Source organism: Peromyscus leucopus, chromosome 4 (genome assembly GCF_004664715.2).
Source record: "Peromyscus leucopus breed LL Stock chromosome 4, UCI_PerLeu_2.1, whole genome shotgun sequence".
NCBI classification, from domain to species: domain Eukaryota; kingdom Metazoa; phylum Chordata; class Mammalia; order Rodentia; family Cricetidae; genus Peromyscus; species Peromyscus leucopus.
In genome coordinates this window covers 40,213,021-40,232,292 of record NC_051066.1, presented here as the reverse complement: position 1 = coordinate 40,232,292, position 19,272 = coordinate 40,213,021, and the positions used below count along the sequence as shown (strand labels likewise).

Genomic DNA, 19,272 nt, shown 5'->3' with positions numbered 1-19,272 from the left:
ACTGGATAGTGGGTTCTAATTGCTCAGGCAGGTAGAACTAAGTATGTTGTGTCTGTAGAATATATATTTGAAACAAATATAAATTTGTTTCAACCCCTTGTTTCTGATTAAAGCAGATTTCCCTGCATGTAAGATTCACCATCAACAAATTACCTCTGTTCAACTAGGTTGATAGTTAACTCAGGTGACTGTTCCCCTTTAGACCCTAACTCTTCTTCTAACCTTAATCTACCTCCAAATATCTGAAATATTGGAAAGGAGGCAAACCTGCAAAGCATCACCACCAGGCTGGTATAACAAATGTGATAGAGAAGCAGATACTACATAACTTGCCTAGGCAATGCCACATATTCAGCTATTACTTTTCTCACTTCTGTGATTTTTGCAGCCTGCCTTTGGATATTAAACTGAATCTGAGCACATAAGAAGATAAAAAGCTATAGGGCTAATTTATCACTTTTAACTCTCCAAACCACATGTTAAGGTTTAAAAAGTCTTTAACAGATATGAGTTGTATGTATTACTTCTTATTTTTATTTTTAAATAAAACACTTCTGTATAGGAACCATATCTTCCATCCAACACACATTTACATTTGTTTTGCAATAACCCTTACATAAGAATAAATGCCTAAATCTGACCTCATTTTAACCTTTAAAAGAGAGAGCCACCTCTCCAGGACATGTCTTCCTTATGCCATCCCTTCTGAATCATCTATAAGACTCTCTGGGTTCTGGCTGCTGAGTCCATAAAGATTTGCCTGAGCCATCCAACACACACTGCTCTCCATTGCTTTGGAACAGCACACCTCTTTTTGAGAAGGATTCTGCTGGATTCCCATCATCATGTCGTTTCTAGGAGAGCTGGGACATTATTTTGTCTAATTGACAATTTTATTTTATATCTGGCAACATAAGTTTATTTTGGAATAAATAACCAACCTGTTGACTGTGTTTGCATTAGTCATTAGAATAAGCATCCCTGATTTAGATTGTATTCAACAACATCTCAAATTGGATTATGAAAAAAAATTGCAGTCTCTTCAGGGTAGGCATCAGCTTAGGCACTACCTGAAATCTCCAGTTCTATTTTCAGGTTCACTTGAGATTTGTCAAAACTTTTTATGTTTTAATGATTTTTATCACCAGGAGGCTGGACTGGGTTTCTGTTTTCCTGACATGATCTATACACATTTTAATGTTAAAGAATATATATATATATATATATATATATATATATATATATATATATATATATATATATATGCCTGTCATTTGGGACTTGAAAGTACTTTCAGGAATTTGGCAATTGCTATTTACTCCATGTAAACTATTAAATGACTGCTCTATCCAGAATGGATGATTTGAAGTGTGATTTCAAAATATTACCATGATGCAATTGCTCTACTGCTTGTAATTGAACACTGGTAAATACAAGAGAAAAATGTTTATAAACAATATAGAACTTCATTATTGTGAAACAGCTACAATTTTTCCCTTCCCATTTGATTATAAACACTTAAATTTATTAATGAATGGAAAACAGCAAATTGAATCCCAGAAAACCTAATTTAGAATGGGAACTGGAGACAAAAAAAATGCATGTTTTATGAGCTTTGGTGAGAGACATAATGTAGGAGGAAGATTATATAAAGGAGACTTTATTAGTGTCCTTAACTGCTGAACCAAAGGATCACAAGCTGGGTGATAAATCTAAAACCAAGGCATCAAAAGGAATATGATCCCTCAGAAATCCAGAATACTTTTTTTTATTTTTTTTTATTTTTTTTTCCTATGCTTTCTTTTTACATTATCTATTTATGCATTTAGTGGTGTGTGTGTGTGTGTGTGTGTGTGTGTGTGTGTGTGTGTGTGTGTGTGTTGGATGGATGCATGCTGTGGTGGACGTGTGGCATGGTGTGGTGGATGTGCGATTTAGAGGATACCTTGTGGGAGTCATTTCTGTCCCTCTGCCATGTGGGTTCTGGAGATCAAAGGCCACCAGCTGGGCAGAAAGTGACTTTGGATGCTAAGCCATCTCAAAAGACTTCAGAATTATTCCTGAATCTCCCTTGCTTCTGTTTGCTGACCATCACTCTTTATCAGTCCTCCTGGAAGCTGCATCACTCAATATCTGCATCTGTGATTAGATGGCATTATCCTAGACACCTTCACCTACATTTCTTTCTTCCTACTTGTAAATACCCTACATCTAGTAAAGTAAAATTCTGAGGTACAAAGAGAAGTAAGGAAGTCAATTTATCCCTATGTGAAAAAGGTATGGCATTATCCAAAGAGAAATAAGAAATTTAACATTTATTTTTTGAAATTTGCGATGTAACTTACTCTACAATAAATGTGTATGGACAGTTTAAAGATAAACATCTTGTATACATGCATGATACCTAGGTTTTAAAATCTATAGGCAGAGAGTGGGTATAAGATGAAAGAATTAGTGATTGACAGTGTATGGGTATTAATCACAGTTATATGAATTCTATTTGACCAAGGAAATTTTTCAGAACAGGATGTTGCAAATATGTTGCGCAGCAACAATGTTGAAATTAGCAAGGAGTTGCAAAGGAAATCAAACACTAGCAGGGGTACATCAAAGGAAAAAATAATTTTAAAAAGAACAATGGTTAATATTTTTAATTTTTTTATATGAAGGGAAATCTCCAAACTGTGAACAGTTTTTCTCCTTATACACAGTGAGTTTTGTTACGATATACATTTCAATTAAAAGAAAAATAACAACAAAGAGAAACTCTGTATTAGGCAAAACTGTAGATATCATTTCAACTTTGAAATAATTCCCAGTTTTGCCACCCCCTGCTTGAATGTTCAATGTAAGTTGGTCAAATGGATAGAACCAGACAAGCTGTATTTGTATGCTTGTGAATATATTGGCTGCTATAGCAGAATTTTAAAACAACATGACCAAACCTGGACACAGATAAACTGGCTTCCTGCCTCAGCCACTCGGTGACACTCACCTGCTGTGAAGGATGCTTGATCATCAGATCAGAACATCAAAGATCAGATAATTACATTCATGAGAGAGCTGCTCATGTAATTACTGCTGAAGATGCTAACAAGTCCTGAGATTGTAATTACAATTTAAATAAAAACTTGTGGGCTTTGATCCTTTAACAGGTCACATTTAAAAGGCCAATGTCATCGTATGACAAGCAACATGGCCATTCAGTAAACCTCCCCTACCTGTGTCTCCTCACAGATCAAGTATGGGCATTTTCTTTTCATTTTTAATTATTAATAATCATGGTTTTGTAGCTCAGCATGCAGCTTCAAATTTGCTTTGAGTCCATGCAAAGTGGTGGAATTAACAGTGGAATGTGTGTTGGCTCTCTTGGGTTTAGTGCAGACTCTTCTACTAACTTGTTACAGCAACAACAACAAAATCAGACCCTGACATTTGGAAGTCCTGGTTCTCCTCATTTGCAAAAAGAGGAACATTGATGCTACTTTCCAATGTTTCAAGGTTTGCGCTGTTCAAAGCAAACTGTCATAACAAATATCATATATTGGTATTAAATGAAAGACATTTAGTTTCTTACTTTTCTTGATGAAGGTGGATCAGACTGCCAACAATGCCACTATCTCCTGAAGGACTCTCTCTGATTTGAGGATGGCCACCTTCCCCGTGCCTCTACCTGCCAGAGAAGGTGTGAACAGGTCCCATAAAAATCAGAAGACTCTCGACAACCTTCTGACTTCATGTGAACCCAATTACCTCCCGAAGCCCTTATTATCAAATGGATTCCCCCTGAGAGTTAGAACTTCAAATGTGAATTGGGGACACAGTTTATGAAGCAGCAATGACACAAACTTGTAAAGAGCAGAATGATTCTTATGCAAAGACAGAATATATTTTCAAGTTATTAAGGGAAATGATGTCAAGCTTTGTGCCTAACAGGTACTGATTATTCCCACGGGGATTTGATCTACTTTTTCATTCCCATGAACTGTGGGAACAATTTTGAGGCTACTTCTAGGCAGGGGTGAAAGATTACATTGTGCATTGACTTACTGATGTTTAAACCTAAGAACCCAAAATCATCTTAAAACTCAATGGAAAGTTATGACCAGAGGAGCAGGTGTCAAGTGGTCTGCTAAGGGAGATATTATGCCTCACTGACACAGAAAGTAGAGCCCAAATCCTCAAGTTCTGTTTTGATAACAGGAGCAAACTTACCCAGAAATGCAAAAACTCTTGTAAATGAATACAAAGGCAAAATTGGACCAGCTAGAAGGAACAAACATTTACACTTAGAAGGGAAAAGAGGTAGGAAGTACATTTAATACTCATCGAAGTCTCATCATGATATCAAGAGGTTGTTTCCATCAAAGCAGTTCTGGAGTCTGAAAAAAAAAATGACAAGTAAACAGAATGATTCTTTCACTCATATATTCTATTAGGATGGCTTACTGAGCTGTTATCTATACCAGGCACTGTTTTAGGCAATAAGAATGGGAGTAAGTAAAAATAAAAATAAATAAATAAAATAAAAATAAAAAAGCTTTGCTATCCTCCTGAAGGTCATATTGTAAGGGAATAAGATAATAATAGTAAGGGATCAAATTACACATAAATTTCAGGCAGTAGGAAACCCTTTGAAAGAAATACACTGTGGCAATGTAATGAAGGATTGTTGACATGAGTAAGGCAGTTTTGTTATAGACATAATATCTCCTGCCAGTATTCAGGTAGTAAGCTTCAGATAATGAGCTTTATGACTTTTGTTGTTGCTGTTCTTTCATTTTGTTTTGTTGTGTTGTGGGCCTTTTGTTTTGGCATTTTAGACTGATTTGTTTGTTGTTTGCTTGTTTTGATTTTTATTTGGGGGTGTGTTTGTTTTTGTCGAGAGAACAAGTAGTAGGTTAGATTGGGCAGGATCTAGGAGGAGTTGAAGGAAGGGAGCTACATGATCAAAATATATTGAATAAAAATATTTTAGATGATAAACAAATAAATGAAATAAGTGGATCAGTCAATGTGATAGTTAGTGTAAGGTTCCCCAGGCCTGAGCTTGGATATTATGGAATAAATTACAAGCTATTAGAAAAGGGACATGGGCCGGGAGGTAGTGGCACACGCCTTTAATCCCAGCACTCAGGAGGCAGAGGCAGGCGGATCTTTGTGAGATGGAAGCCAGCCTGGTCTACAGAGTGAGTTCCAGGAAAGGCGTAAAGCTACACAGAGAAACCCTGTCTCAGGGAAAAAAAGAAAGAAAGAAAGAAAGAGAAAAGGAACATGGAAGTTGTCATTAATTCTGAAATGTCTTACATCAATTATTTACTCGGCTTTTATTTCATCATCTCAATGGGGTGCAATCTTTCTGCAAACAGAGAATAACCTGAATTTGCATGGGACCCAGTCTCCTAGGAGAAATCCTTAAACATAGAAGAGGGGAGAATGATAGGCCAAAGATATGATACATGGCATCAACAGCAATTTCCTGCCATTTCCGATGATGAAGAAGGAAGAGAGCCATTTCCTAAGTTAGAGTGACACTTAGAAGCTGAGACTATCACCCTTTATATGGCTAGCAGCAATATGGATTCTTCAAATCAATATCTAAAGTTGCCCAATACCTCAAAGAACCAGAAAACTGACCTACCCTTAGTACTTCATAAAGGAAAACAGCCTGCCTGCAGATACTTTGATTTCCCTCATGACAAGCCTATGGTGTGGTAAACATCTAACCCATGGATCTTTAAGATAATGCAATTGTATTTGTTTTAAGCCCCCAAGTCATGGCAGCAAGAGAAAATCAATTCAACCAGCTTAGTAAAAATAAACTTAATTTCTAGGGAAGAGTATTCCAGATTGAAGAAACAACAATATAGAGGCCCCAGAATAGCAAGAGGTTTACTGTATTTGATAAGCAAATAAACAGGAAAATGAATACTCAATAGACCTGAAGCCTGATGGGAAAGGGAAGAGTGAAGTGAAGTAGAATGAAGGAAAAAGTTTGGTGGGATTTAGAATTTTACTGGCTCAGGGGTGGGCTCTGGATATATTCTTAATGTAATTAAAAGATAGCCTGCCTCTATCTTAGACTTGAAAGCCATTTTATAGAAGAGACAAATTAGGTTCATTCATGTTTCTTATTAAATCTCTGTTTCTCAAGGATTGGGTTATATCCCACAGTAACCTTAGCTATAAATGGTCCTTTAATGCTTGTTCCAGGGAATGGTAACCACACCTTTGTTTAAAAAAATTAAGACTAACCTTACAGCTATATCTTTGTTTCAGGAGGTTGTTATGCCCAACTTGTTCTTACATGTTCTGCTTCTGTAACCATGCCTACTTGCTTGCCAAATCCCCCATTTTGAAATCCCCTACTCCTGAATTATAAAAGCCTTATTTCTCCCATGTTCAGTGATGATTTCTTGAGCTCTTCCTTTAAGGAGAAACAGTCCATGGACATGGATTAAAAAGCTTGCTTTAATTAATTTGGCCATGATGACTTGGGTCACTGGTCTTTCTCCTCTCATCTGGGATTAATAACACTGAAAAGGTTTAAGATATGACATCATTTAAACATTATTCTGGCTGTTCTGTGGTAAATGGGAAGATAAAAAGTAACAAGAATGACTGGGGAGTAACATATTGGTCCATGTAAGAAATGGCATTGCATAGGATATTGGCAATGTGCATGGAGAACAAAGGTGAAATTAGGATGAACCTGGATTTGGAAAACTGGAAGTTCATGAAAGAGTCTCAAGTGACTCAGCATTTTTGCTGTAGGGAATTGGCTGGCTGTTAAAACTGTTTCTTTATGTGGAAGAAATTGGAGAGGAAAACCTAATCCCTGTTGATTACAGATGATAATCAGTCAGGAAGCCGAATCTCAAAATATACATTTACAAAGTGCTCTGGGAATATGTGGATTTCTTGTTTGTAGGAGACTTATCATTTTCTCTAATGTGTATTTAGAGCATGTATTCAAGGATGAACTCCATGTAACTGAATATAATTCCTTTAGCATCTCCAAAGATGTGACTCCTGTGCTGCGAATGCTCTATTCCCAGGAATATGGAATTTTAACTTACACAGCCATGTGGTATATTAGTCAGGTATCTTTTTATGACACCTTACTTTAGACATCGTGAAAAAGAAAACAAGATGGAAAGAAATACACATAAAGCAATGTCACTGTACTATTCAAAATGAAGAATACATAATCTACAACCTCCAGCATTAAAGTAACAGATTTCATCATATAAAAAAGAAGAAGAAATTAAGAAATAATCAAATAAAAATGATCAATAAAAATGGAGGTCAACTATCTGCATTTGAACAGAACCTTTGTAACAACCATAGTAAATATGTTCAAGATAAAGCTAGATCAAGTCAAACTGTACAGTGCACTTTTCAGAGAAGTAAAAATTATGGAGACAATAAGGAAATTTCAGAAATGAAAACTTTAATATTGGAAATGAAAATGCCAACAGATAACAAGATTAACAATTAGGTACTATTGTGAAAATGGAACTGATGAATTTAAAAGAGAGCAGTAAAAATTATTAAAGTGAGGACCTCATGGAATTCGACTACTCCTTTAAAATGTCATTAGTGACATAGACTCACTCCCTCACAACAATCCACAAGGGCAAATTATTTAAAACAAAATCAACTATTCTTAATCTCTAAAATTCTCCTGTCCTAGTCTTGCCTCAATGTGACAAATGGTCCATGTATAACTGTGGCCAAGAGGATGTCTATGGTCTTTCTCCATCCAGCCTCCACTTCTCCACTTACAGGGTGTTGAGGCACTCGGAGAATACTGGTTTCTTTTTAGTGGTTTTTTTTTTTTTTTGGTTTTTCGAGACAGGGTTTCTCTGTGTAGCTTTGAGCCTTTCCTGGAACTCACTTGGTAGTCCAGGCTGGCCTCAAACTCACAGAGATCCGCCTGGCTCTGCCTCCTGAGTGCTGGGATTAAAGGCATGCGCCACCACCGCCCGGCTGAATACTGGTTTCTTAGTGACTCCTACCACAGCTTTTTCACTGAGTAGAAGTTTCATGGTGAGAGATGCATGGCAATAAATCCAGATGTTCTCACTAGAGCTTCTCACTCATGAGCTCAAGGTGTCATTCTTCCAAAAACAGACCACAATCTCCACACTCACAGATTTTGTCACTGGGTAAATCAAGTCTAGCTCCATAATCTCTTCCCCAAAACTTAATTATTTGAAATAGTTGTAGGAAAGGACAATCACCAGGTCACTCTTAAAAACAACGAAGATTTTGAGAGTAAGCAATTTTAAAAAATGAGGCTACTAACTCATTAATTACGAACTATAGGATGTCTTCCAACAGACAGTCAAGGAAAAGGAAGAGCTAAAAGGCCTTTTAGAGTAAATGTCAATGCCTGGCCTCAAAACTTCCCCTCCAGAGTGGTCTAGATTTAATTGAATCTGACTAAAAAGAAGTTGATACATAAGGGCATTGTTGAAAACTGTTTAGCAATCACCTGGCAATTAGTGTAGCCACACAGTTGGCATATTGCCAATAAAACCCAGCAGTTTAATAGAAAAGGAATCCAGAAAAGAGATAATGCAAGAGGCTTCTACATTATGTCATCCCAGATGACTACAAAGTAAAACCCTGGAGGGTGCCTCCTCCAATCTCTTGACTGATATCAAAAACAAGTACATGAAATAATGTTTATGTAATTAAATTTGGATCTATACAATTTGACATGTGCTACATTCATAATTAATGCAAAGAGGGGAAGATTCAGAGTACAAAAAGAAGTGACAACAAATGCAGACATGGATCTACTATAAAAAAAGACAAGAGTCAAAAATGTCAAATGTGTGTAAAGTGTGAACTGGATAGCCTTTTCTTTTTAGTGGTTTTATGAAGATACAAAATTATATAAAGTAACTTATAACAGCTCGTTATCACAACCATAGTGTATGCCATTGTGATATGTATGACAACATGACAAAGATGAAATCGAGCACATAGGAATGGTATTTCTGTACCATACCTCATACTTCTCTTTACTAAAGAACGAAAGGGTGCTGTTATGAGTTAAATGCAAATTATAAGCAAAAAGAAAATAGTGTTGGAAATACAGTAAAAGTATAACTCAGTGAATTAAGATGTCATATAAGAAAATTTTAATGCAAACAAGAATTGTCAAGAAAGAAGAGAAGAACAAATGAACAAATAGTCCTAAACTGAGAAGACAGAAGTGATGTGGCAGGTGTAAATCCAAATGTCTAGGCAGTCATTTGGATCTAAAAAAATAAGCTATATAATATTAATGAGATGATTGAATGATTTAGAGACTATATGAAAAAATTCCTTAAAATAGAATGCAGACAAGAAACACAATTTACCTTCAGAGTGAGTCACGATGTGTGGAGACAGGAAGGACAGATGAAGCTATATCATGTAGACAGCAACCACGAAACAGCCAGAATGATTACACTAAAATCAGAGATACCAACTTTAAAACAGAGAATATTAGTAAAAACGATGAAGATAAAAGAATCCATTAGGAATACATAACAATTATAAACATATATTCAAATATGCACATCACAATTGAGACCCCAAATACATAAAAGTTGGTAATTTGACAGTAGTACTTGGATGTGTAATTATTAAATTTTCAAAGACAGAATAATTAAGCACAGGTAAATATGAAATTAGAATCTGTTACTAAAAGCTAGGCTCATTTACACACATAAACACACTATATTCACATAACTTCAGTGTGAGATGGAAAACACAGATATCCAGCCTTTTACTCCAGGTTAAAAAGATCTAAAAGTTGAAACTATGTGGAAATAAGACAGCAACTGCTTATGCCATAAGTTCCTGTACATACAAAGTGAGCTTCAGGGTCTGGGGTTACAGTTCAATTGGTAGAGTGTCTGCATAGGCCATGGGTTCTATCACGCAGAAATTACTTTTCCTTTACAAATGATATTTAATTGTTCAAAGTTTGGTTAACTGGATAGGAAGGGAATACTGCAGATTTCCTCTTGATCTAATAATGATATATCAACTACATATGTTTGTTCCCCCCAAAAAGTATCTGTTACAATTTGTACTTTGTATTGTAAGTGACTAAACATTTATTCAGTGTGTGTGTGTGTGTGTGTGTGTGTGTGTGTGTGTGAAACATCTTAGCTGATATGATTCTCTAGGGTGTGAATGTCAACCAAAACAAGAAATACTTTCTATCATATTGAGTTTAAGGTATAGTGACAGAAACAAGTAATTAACCAAGAGCTTATTCAGATAATAATTGGATTGATTAAGCATGACAGCATTAGAAGAGCCTATAACTTAGTGATTTAACTTAATCTGAGAAGAAAGGCAAATGTTTGAAAACAGAAGTATTGATTGAGCTGAGATGTGATGAAAAGGAATTTGGGTGAATGATAAGGAAGCATAATCTCTAAGTAGATTCTCACATGAATGTCAGATGGCTGGAAGGTTAGAGAGCTGGGAACTTTCCTATAGTATGCTTATTCCTTTTTCTCTCAGTATATTTATACACGTGTACTAATCATTTAATACATTGCTTTAGCGTGGCCTCTGGGCTTCCAACTCTTTCCATTTGCTTTGGCATTCTTTGTAAGATTATTGATTAGTATGTCCACAATTCTCAAATATTTAGGCTAAATTACTACCTTGAAATACTTTAAGCAGTTTTTAGGGCTCAAGAACAAATTTTGGTAAAATATTTAATTTTATGTGGCTCACTCTTAATAATGGAAATAAATTAGGCTGTAGGCATGAGCCATACCATGTTCCTTCTGAGTATCTGTGCATTGACATGTGTCTGAACCTTTGATTTTTAATATTCTTAGGTGTAAGTACTTTTGTAGTAGTTTTTATGGTCACGAATCTCTGGCTACCTTTATTCCCTTTTAACCTTCCAATTTGCTTATTCTTTTAAGCACTGTACATGTGATGATTACTAAATTCTCAATGAGTCTTGGTGTGGTGGTGTGGTACAAGCCCCAACACAAGGGAAGCAGAGGCGGGCAGACCTCTGTGAGTTTGAGTCAACCTGGTCAATGCGGGTCATCCAGAAATATGAATGACAGCCTGTCTCAAAACACAAACAAATAAAAAGTTTAATGACAGTATTACTAGACTATTCTACGTCTATATTAGCCTGCAATGCTTCTTTGTATGTTCATGTCATACATACATGTTGTGCTGTGCAGAGCGCCTATTCATTGGCATTTTCTTCATGAGCATCCTCATGTTAACTATCTGGCCTGTGGTGATTAACTAAGTGGTATTTTCACCTCTACCACCTCCCCATGTCACACTGGAATGTGAGACATTACCTGGTGACCTTCTGTGTGGCCCCACTGCCACCTGGTGGTACATGTACACAAAAGGCAGCAAAGCAAGGGATAAGTTCCATCTACACAAAACTTACATGTTCACAGAGGCATAGCTTAAACATTTTTCATTTCTAAGTCTGGACTCTTTTAATGAAGTATATACAAATTCCTAAAAATCGTTCATGATAAAATGGTTAATGGTAGAGCAAAATGTCCTTAATGAAGAAAATGTGAATGGAACAAAAACCAACTTTTAAGTTTTGAAATACCACCTTGAATACTCCAAGTGCTTTTTAAGGATAAGAATAGATTTTGGTAAAAAACTCAACTTAGTTATCAATTTAACATTTTTTTAAGGAAAGAACAAATAAACCAACACGAATATATATCATGATAAATTATTTGAATTGTGTAGCTCTTGTTCATGCCCTGGGTTGAGTTCCAATCATTTCCAAGCTAAGACTTCCAAAACTAAAGTTTTTTATTATTTTTTTAAATTTCTTGCCTTTATGTTTAGTTCATCTGTCTGTATTATAATGTAGATTACAATGAAGTCATGTGTTAACTGGTATATTTTTCAAAGTCTGGTAATTCCATTATATTACCTGAAATACCATTTTTAAGGAAATAATATTGTAAAATATCACTTGGTCTCTCCCTGTTCAAATGTGTCCAATTCATTATGCTTTGGTGAATGAATTGTGAAACTCTAGTGTTGACTTCTCTTATCCACTATTTCTATTTTCAGAGTTTCTCATTTGAGACTTTTCCACATGTCACAGTTGTGTGTATGTGTCAATATAATATGGATATCTCATATGAGTTATTCTTATATACTGTGGTGTATTTTTGTATTAGAGCTAACTGAGTCAGTGTGTGTACATAGTCTGTATAAATCAGTGCTTTGCATTTTTAGCAAGCTTCTCCACATAGTGCATCTGGCTCTCAAAAATTCTCTTACTGTAGAAACGGGGAAGAAAATAGACTAATTATCTTTATTTTGTGAGCCAAAATATAGAAATCTAAACTGACAGAAGAGAAAAAACTTAATCTAGTTTTAACACCAAAGGTTTTTGTCTTTGTTTTTTTCCCTATGTCACAATGAACATTGGACAAGATTCTATTGCTTTTTGAATGCTCACTAAAACCTAACACCCTTAAAGGATTCAGCATACTTCTCAGGAAAGGATTTCAGGACAATGTGGTACAGTAAAGGGCATGATCTTTGGTTTTACCAGGACTATGACATAGCATAGCTAAAACAACAAAACTATAACACACCCCTTTCCTCTCTGTTTAATAAGAGGATTAGAGTTACTTTATGCAAAGCTCTTAGCACGGTGCCTGGTTTATAGTAAGCATTAAGATGTCCATTATCATTACGAAGAAAACACAAAGCAACAATATTCATGTGGATCAGACTGGTACTATAAATCGGTCCTCCTCGATAACTGAACTGACAATATGTTACCTGAAACTCGCTACTAGATATTACTCCAGAATTTGAGAGCTTCTCTGTGGACCCATGTAGTGCCCAGCATCTCATTTTTACTGAAGGGAGGAAATGTATGAATGTCATTAGTTTTGATACTTAGTTTACAAATCTGGAGTTAGTTAGTCCCAGTCCACTGGTCCATAAGGATACATTTTATTCCTAACCATTTAACAAATTATATGTAATAAAATAAATAAAAAAGAAAGAAAGAGAGAGAAGAAGAAGAAGAAGAAGAAGAAGAAGAAGAAGAAGAAGAAGAAAAGAAGGGAGAGAGAGAGAATAAAAGAGAGAGAGGGAAAGAGGGAGGGAGGGAGGGAAAAAGGAAAGAAGAAAGAAAGAGAGAGAGAGAGAAAGAGAGAAAGAAGGAAAGAAAGAAAACTTAAATTAGATCTATCACTAACAGAGGAGAGAATTTTCACAAGACCACAAAGTAACAGCTCAAATGAATGCCATCATTCCTGTCTGTAGGTTATGCCTATGTAGTCAAACATCTGTATGCGTGTTTCCCTGACACAAAGCATACATTCCCTGACAAGAAGGAAAATCAACCAGTGTAACGTTTCTCTATGGATGAGCAAGTAAAATGAGTGGGGATGTCCCAAGGATTAGGTAAGAGAGGATGTGGATGCTTGTGTTCAGATTCTACCTAGTTTGGCCTCTAACCAAAGAATGCTAAGAGAGCACAGTAGGTGGCCTGGAGACAAAACCAGAGACTGTAGCATAGAGATCATGTTACAGTCGGTGAAGAGGCCAAAATGTCCTCAACATAGCAAGTCCTGCTTCAAAAATATGGGAAAGAGGCCTGTGCTAGAGAAGACAACTCTACTGTTTGCTCGTGTTTTAGAAGAGAGGTTTCAGAGTAAAACACTCACGTATAAAACATAAGGGGTAAAGGAAATTGATAGAATAAAAATGATCTTCAGGAGAAAGTAAATGCCTAGAAGATTAACTAGCAGTCTCTTTAGCCTAGTTATAGTAAATGACACACAGGAAGAAAGTAAAAAATTCAGCGACAGAAGAGTAGTTCTAAGATCGGTTGTCAATGTGTTTAAGAAAGTTCATACTTTCCATTCAAATACTAAAATGTTGCACATGTGATTTAGCATATTTGTAACTCTCGCAAAAGTATGCTGCTACTTCTAAGCAAGTGTGTGATATAGAGTTTACAAAATAAATTATTTTCTTCATACACATAATCACCTGAAAATCCTTCAGGAAGTGAATCCCACAAATGTGTTTAATTTACATGTTAATTTTGACAAGATGATTATTAACATCTGAATTCATGGCACACAGCAAACATTCTACCATAGAGTCTCAGATACAAGCAGCAAAATAAAACACAGCAGCTCAGTCAGAATGAAGTCTTAGGGAGCATATAGAAATCCAAGCCCCATAATGTATCGTCTGCAAGTCAGACAAGGAAATTCTTACTAAAAGACTATAGCAGCACATCTCCAGGCTGAAAGAAGAAAGAGGGAAATGTGAGAAGTCCCAGTCTTTAGGTACCTGAGTCATCAAACGGAAATTGTTAGATTCTGGTACCATAATAAAGACTCAGGAGTACTCAGCTCTTGCTCAGAATTAACTTTTAGGGGGAAATAAACGAGCTGATTAATAACTGTCTCTATGGTTCGGTTATAATGAACAAAGCACAAGGAAGGAAGTAAAGGAACCTGCAACAGGAAAGGGCATGAAACTGAAACACCCCAACATACTCAGAGGGAGACGCATACACAGCCAAAATCTATCTCATGGAAGTCTTGTCTGGCTTTAATGAAGAGGTGACACTTTTAAGAAGAACTGTTTTGAGTGTTCTTCCCCTGGTTTCCCATTCTGGCTACATGATAAATGTCTTGGATCACCTGCCCACTTCCTTAAGCTAAAGCCATTTCTACTTTAAAAGAAGTAATTTGGAGTTTTGGATGTGGTGTCTGTTGTCTAAAAAAAATCAAAGGAAGTAAAAAAAACCACCAAACCCCCTACATTATGCATTCATAATCAATTACCACCAAGGTCCACAGAAAGTAATTCCAGTTGGCTTCCTTGACAGGTACGTTTATAGGATTTAAACACACTCTCTCCTTTGCTACAGTTTATTTCCATACACAATTGAGCAAACTGATGCTTTAGAGAGATTAAGAAATTTGCTAAATTTATGGTAATGAAAACAGGAGTATGGTCTGATTTAGGAACTTAATACTCTGTCTCTACAACCACATCTAGAACTTTATTCAGCTTTCTCTCAATCACTGGCCTGTTCAACAATCATTAATTATCTATTACATACTAGAATTTAGAAACAAAAAAAGGGACATGATCCATGTCCTCTTTGGTGTCTTTCCCATTATATCCCAGAATCTTATGGCTAGACTGTAACTGACTAGCAATGCCCCATGCTCCTCATGTATATTTTCTGAAGGGCTATTTCTAGCAGCTCTTTAGCTAAAAAAAAAAAATTTATTAGCCATAGTACAAAAGAATTTTAAGCTTCTATACATGTCATTATTTATGTGGATCTTAAGATTCCAAGACTCTGGTAGGCTATTTGGCTGTCTAATAATGCCAAGTCAGGTTTTAGTAATTGAAGTGGTGTTTCCTAAGAAGTGTATTTGACATGTTTCTTAATATTTCCATCCACAACACATAGCTGTCTATGTATAGCAGAAAATAATGGCTAACTATTTAATTGAAGTAAACCAAACTGAACAGGTATTACATCACAAGATGAAAATCCAAATTAATAACAGATTAAAGTTTTAGATTTATTTTTGTTTTGCAGGCATCAATAATGTCTTGTCAGACTTCTGCTAATGGTGTTGGACTCCTAACAGCGAACGTTCTCATGGGAGAAGGCTGTATTTAGAAAAATGGTGTATTATTTTGTCTTTTCTGTTGGGATCCATTTATTCTCCTGATTTGATCCAAATTTGTAGATCCAGTGGGATAGAGGATGATGAATGTCATGTACCCTATTGAGTCCCTCATTAAATATTAAACAGATATTAATGGAATTAAACATCAAATGGACTCCAGAAAATTACAGTAAGCAGAGTCATCCTTTGGTGGTCGAGAGTTTTGTACTTCCAACTTTATATATAAAATTACAGGAAAGCTGTTGGGCAAAGAAAGCTTTTAACATTGGGAGGCAAAAAGTTGGAGTCTCTGATGTAAGCATACAAACATTTTCCCCACAGAAATCTACACTAACTTTTGGGATTCAAATGTCAAGTGCTAAGTTCTGTCAAAACATGTTAGCAAGGCCTTATTTCCCACCAGACACCCCCCAAATTCTCTAGTTTCATAAGGCTGTGCTTTTCTCATCCCCATCTTTAGAATCCAGGTGGGAAGGAAGCCTAAAATTTAACGTAGCTTTTTATATTTGCAATTAAAAAAAATGACTGTTTGGGCTTTTACATAGCCAGGTATGAGTGAAGGGTAAAAGAATTAATCTAATCCATTCCTATTTGTTCAGCCCTTGTGTGAGCAGCCAGCATCATCGGTGAAAAGCTGTCACAACTCTGAGATCTGATAGCAAGGGCTGGCCACAAGCCTTAACAGGCAATGAACCGGCCAGCATATTCAATTTTAATTAAATCCCCATGCCAGGAACGAAAGCTTTGGAGGAAAGCAGGCTTTAGACATGCCATGTGTTCATGTAGTTGCTCTATATTCATGGAGCCATCTGAAAAAATTGCAGGGAGTGTAGACATTTAACTGACCAATTAACAGAATTTTAGCATTTGACTCTTGTCAAACACTTGACATAACTACAAAATGGTCTTGGAATTATGCACACCTCCATGGCTGCTTGTTCTCCTGGGATGCGAGACCTTCTTTCAGAATTGCTGTCTCTCACGAATTTAGGCCAGTTCTTCCTTCTTCAGTTCCCTGTCACAAGTAATAAATGAAAAGCAAACCATTCCATTTGTCTTGCAACAACACTAAGGACTCAGTACGGTTTTTACTCCAGCTCCAAAGAGGATGGAAGAAGCCAATTACAGCTGTCCCAGGCAAGCTGGACTCTGTTGCTGCAGGTAATGTGGTCTGCTGAAACTCACCATCTGCACCTCCTAGCATAGCTGCTATCAAATTGCATTTCTCATAAAGACATTAAAGAAAAATTAAATCATGCACTGTGTGTGAATCTGTCTTCCTTGGTGCTAGCTATATTTGCCTTTGCTACTGTGACCCTAAGGACATAGGACGCCAGTGACCTGCTTTTCTCCTTCCTGACCAGATGAGGAACCTTATGGCAATAATGCCATTGCACACAGTGTGAGCAAAGTTTTGTTAGCTACTGTAGTAATGCCATATCTTAGATTCGTGGAGCTGTTTCTCCTCATTTTGAACTGAAGAAGACTGCTTTAGTCAAGGAATACAAAGGCAGGAAGGAGGGTGGGAGGAAGAAAGAGAGCAAACAGAGAGGTTTGCAAAAAGAGCAGTAAGAGACAGGAAAATAGAGGGACAAGGGGAGAGGTAAATTTGGAGTCTTTTCACAAATATTTCCTTTTCTTATATAATTTGATGTTATGGTTAGAAGACAAGACTAAGAATTCATAATTTTGGTTAATATCATATACCTAAAAGATTTCAAAAAATGTCTTTCCTAACTGTAAAGCTGTGATTTACAGTAGAATAAGGAAAGAAAGGACAGAAATAGAGTTGTGAGGTGTGTGTGTGTGTGTGTGTGTGTGTGTGTGTGTGTGTACTGAAAGAGTGCCTGAGCTCAAGGCAAGTCTTTACATACAGTGGGCCTTCATATCTGTCTCACTGATCTTCAGCTGTCTTAATACTTTGGCTCTTTTCGGGGCCACTCCAAGTCACTGCTTAGCTACTGGACTGTATGTGTTCTCACAGTCCAGGACCATCGGTTTTCAATGCCCAGCTCTCAGCTCCTTGGCCCACTATAGAAATCCTTTCCCATACTCTGAGTCTTAGGAACTGAAGTCATGGCTCAGTGGTGCCCATGTGCAGTCATCATGCTTAAAGCCTCTGCTCCCTCTGACTGTTCAAATCCTTTCTCATCTCAGGAGCTTCACACTCAGGCTCTTAAGTCTCTCCCTTGGCTTTCCTTCAACTTTTATGTATTTCTTTTCTCCTCTCCACTGTTGTGACGTTGATGAAGTACCTTATCGGGTTACTTCAATAATCCCCTGAATAAGGTCTTTTGACTGTTTTGCTAAAGTAGTGTTTTCAGTGATGAATATGGAGCATAGGACCTCAGGCACACTAAGCAAATGCTTTACCACTGAGAAGCCCCAAAACATGGTTTGCTAAACATTCAATGCTTGCTCCTTGCTTCTGCTCCTGTAGTTTTATAGCAAGACCCATTTATTTTCTCTTGCTTATAGATTACAATTGTCATTAATACTAAATCCAAACTCATAACAGGTGCTGTTTAAGTTCCGAAATCAAGATCCTAGTTTGCCTTAACAGTAACTCACAAGTGAGAAGCCATAGCAAATCATTTGCTTCTTCCTGGACTGTCTCAGTTTCCTAATGATTCCTGAACATTTTAGTCTGCCTTTTTATTAAGCCCTTCATACATATTTTATCTGGCTATTTCCTATGCATCTTTCATGATATATATAATTTCCTTTTCTGGAAAGCCACCCAGGTACTATATGTAGAGAGTTTCACCTTGCTCTTCATTGCTGTCATTATAAAATTTATATGCTTTTATATTCTCTTAAACCAGTTTGCTTCAGACTGTATCTTACACTAGACATACCCCTTTAAGAAATGGCCTGATCTTGTTCATTTGATTTTAATTGAGGCACTCTCCAGTTTTTAGAACAGGGCCAGTTACTAGTAACAATATGAATAGATAAATGCAGGAAAGAATTGAAGGAAAGGCAGAGAGGGAAGGAGGGAAAGGATAGGATGAGGGGAGGGAGATATAGAGGGACAAGGGGAGGGAGGCATAGAAAGAAAGAAGGGATGGAGGGATGAAGAGAGCAATGGGAGGAAAGCATACATGTTGTTGAGCCATTCAAGCATGTATCAGTCCTCTGGTAGGATATTCTTAGGAATCACCTGAAGTGGAGTTAGCTGTGCACTTGGCTTCAAGAAGGGCACGTGGATTTTGAAAATGCAATTAACATTGCCTGCCAAATCTGAATGCAGAAGCTTGGAAAGCTTAAGATCATCAGAGATAGAAAATATTTTGTATTCATTTTCCAAAAATATGTCAGAATAGATGTTAAGTACACCTTTGGCATACATATCAACAATGTTAAAATGTCTACTAAATATCCAGCAGGTGTTATACCCCAGAAGTCTAATCTATGAAGGAGTACATTAATTTCAGTGATGCATAAACTCATTTACCCATACAAATGAGTCCTTGGATGCAAGTTTACATACTGCTTGTGAAAACTGACTTGAACTTTTGCCTAGAACATCATTATGCACATCCTGTAT

The 19,272-nt window shown here is 36.6% G+C and overlaps 1 long non-coding RNA gene across 2 annotated transcripts in view; it reads right to left on the bottom strand.

Moving 5' to 3' along the window:
- Window positions 1-19,272, bottom strand: part of LOC114690207 — an 81,740-nt gene that overhangs the window by 42,547 nt on the left and 19,921 nt on the right. Inside the window, exons 3-5 of one of the 2 annotated variants that reach the window (XR_003734052.2) lie at window positions 9,378-9,468; window positions 4,317-4,382; window positions 3,578-3,673 (exon numbers count right to left, since the gene is read on the bottom strand). This is a non-coding gene — a long non-coding RNA (uncharacterized LOC114690207). The remainder of the gene's footprint in view (window positions 1-3,577; window positions 3,674-4,316; window positions 4,383-9,377; window positions 9,469-19,272) is intronic. The other variant, XR_003734066.2, reaches the window with a different exon arrangement.